The following is a 2,871-nucleotide window of genomic DNA, read 5'->3' as shown; positions in this document are numbered from 1 at the left end:
GAATTATTAAAAACCCACGACAAATTTGGCTATCAGATTGTGACCTGACTATTTGATTTCTAAATGAAACTGTTTACAACTGAAATTATTTACAAGAACTCTATTTATTCATTTATTTATTTATTACAATTTTATCTTTGCCGTGAATGTCATGATGCAGACTGGAGCTAGAAGCATGGATCATGTTAAATATTTTAAAGAAAAAAAAAAGACAAAAAACTTACAAATAAAATAAAATAAAACAAAACAGAAAACACAGGGAGCCAGAGCAGAACAAAAAAAAGTAACAGGAACTGGGGACAACAGCGAAGTAACAGTATTTTAGCTGGAAGAGCCAGCAAGGAGGAACTAAGAATGAGTTGTGTATTTACTGGGGAGGTTGATTACTGAGCAAGAGAGAGAGAGAGCGAGGGAGAGGCATAGGAGAAAAGGGAGAGTACACAGGGGACTGGGAAATAAATTTAACACTAAAGAAGAACTAGACCTAAGAAACGTAATTAAACTAGATTAACAAATAATAACCAGATACAAGAAATAAATGTAATAAATTATTCACTGAGGAAGGGTGAATTAATGTATAACAGAAACAAGACTGTCCTAATAAAAAAACAACAAAGAATACAGAATAAACAAACCTCAAAACAACTAACAAGGAAAACAAATTTCACACCTTGATATCCACTTTATATTAAAAGCCAAAGTGTGTCAAGGGTCTGTTCTTGGTACTGGGTCTCCAAGCAGGTTGCCTTCAGCTGGCTCTTTGTCACCTTACAATCTAAGAAAAATATGTTATGTAACCACGCCATTTTGGTTTCATTACTTTCTCAGCATATCATGAGTCCATACACAGTCAACCTATGTTTATAAAAAGATTATTTTGGGGTCCTGGTGGGATCGTCCTAACGTAAGTTATATGAACAATTATCAGACCTCTCACACAAAAGAAGAAATCTCAATCGAACCAATATTAAGGCTTATCTTATTAACTTATGCAGGCAAAACTTTCTTTATTTACATTGTTTGAGAGGTTAAAGAGGTTCTTATACTAGAGAGCTATTATCTATATTGCTACTTACACAAATGATGCTGGAAATGATGCAACTCCTCCTCCACCACCTACTGCAGGTTTATTTTTTAACTTTTGTCATTATTTTGTTTAGTGAACAAAACAATGATATTCTGTTTGAATACCTTCAGTAACCTTCTAGAAACACCCAGCTTCGTTCACTCTGGAAAGCTGTATATCGACTGTGCTTACACTTTGGTACCTAAAGACCAGCACCCTCCTATGTGAAAAGAATCAAAAAGTGAAAGAAATCGTATTCATGCTGACCAGTCACAGAGAGCATTGTGGAAACAGTCGGAATCTGAAGGGTTTCAATTCGAGTCGGTTCAAATTCAAACATATCCCAATACCATATTGATCCCAAAGGGAAGCTAAATGTTGTTGCAACTCATGTTAATTCTTACTATTCAAAGAGTTTAAAGTTTAAAGGGTCTGGCAGCAGCAATACAGCAGGGTGTAAAATAAAATAACATTTATTGACATTAAGTTAAAGAGGAGATGACACCAGAACTTTCTGAATTTTACAATTATTCACATTAATTCCTGTGATTTGATGGCTCTGATCTCCTGTGGTCACTGGGTGACCAGTATACACTCTGATCAGGTTGCCAGTTTATTGCAAGGCTCATAGCAGCATGTTGACAAAAAATATATTCATATAAACTGGCAACGTTTTACCATTCACATCAGGTGATCAGATAATTGCATTTATCAGAGGCCATTTATTGGTTTAATATATTCTAACTACCTCATTCTTACATTAGCATTACATTTTCATTTTGGAGTTCTGGAGGAATCAACATTTACGTTTTTCGTTATTCAGACAACAATTGAATGTATAGAAACACAAATTGCAATTATTTTTCACATAGTTAAAAAGAAACATAGAAATAAACCATGTTATAAAAATTATTTTAGGATGTAACAAGCACAATGAAGTCTATAAATGTGGCAAAGATGATAATTTATCCCAGTATAGAATGAAAAAGCACTGAGCTTTTACACATACACAAATTATTTCCACATTTGTCTATAAGTCACTACCATAGAACCAATAGTTAATGCAAAGAAAAAAATATATGTTTTTATTTTTTCCTTTCAGTATTCCTCCTACATCTTGTTGATGTTCCTCCTTGATCATCTTTTTGTCCCAGTCAGGCTTTCAGAAATCCCTTCTTTACTTTGCAACTGATAAAAAGGTAGAAGTTTTTTTCTTTTCTGTTTGTTTTTGTTGCCACAAACCATGCGAGCAAACATGTGGCACCATGTGCTCCGGTCAGACGACACCATAATTTACTCGCTCGTATGCATCTTTCTCTTTTCACTGTGCAGTTCTGCATTATTTTTGGTCTGCGTGTGAATAAAAATCCTATATACTTTACATATTGAATCAAAGTAAAACAAATTGCCTTTCACAGCTTCCATGATCATTTCTTTTTTTTTTTGTTTTAGGAAAACATACTAAAGGAATATACATGCATGGGAAATTCCAACTCACTCACAGAAGACCTGACTGCTAGGCAGGGCTAATGTATCTTCTGAGTGATGAGGGTGGAATACTCTGGACGTAAACAAGAGCATTTGTTTGTTGGCAGGACTCCTTCCCTGCATGTCGGTGCAAAGCCCACACACACTGGACAGCAGGCGACATCTCACCAGCGCGCCGGCCAACGTTTAACTTTGTTTTTAAAGAACAAAGCCGCAGCAGGAACCACTGAGCCGAGCAGACCCTTAAATTCTGCCTGATGAAATGTTCTCGTTTTGCAAGCTGTGAAGAATAATCGCTGTGGAACAATCGATTTGCG

The sequence above is a fragment of the Gambusia affinis genome, linkage group LG17 (genome assembly GCF_019740435.1).
Source record: "Gambusia affinis linkage group LG17, SWU_Gaff_1.0, whole genome shotgun sequence".
Lineage (NCBI taxonomy): Eukaryota > Metazoa > Chordata > Actinopteri > Cyprinodontiformes > Poeciliidae > Gambusia > Gambusia affinis.
Note: the sequence above shows the minus strand (reverse complement) of the source record.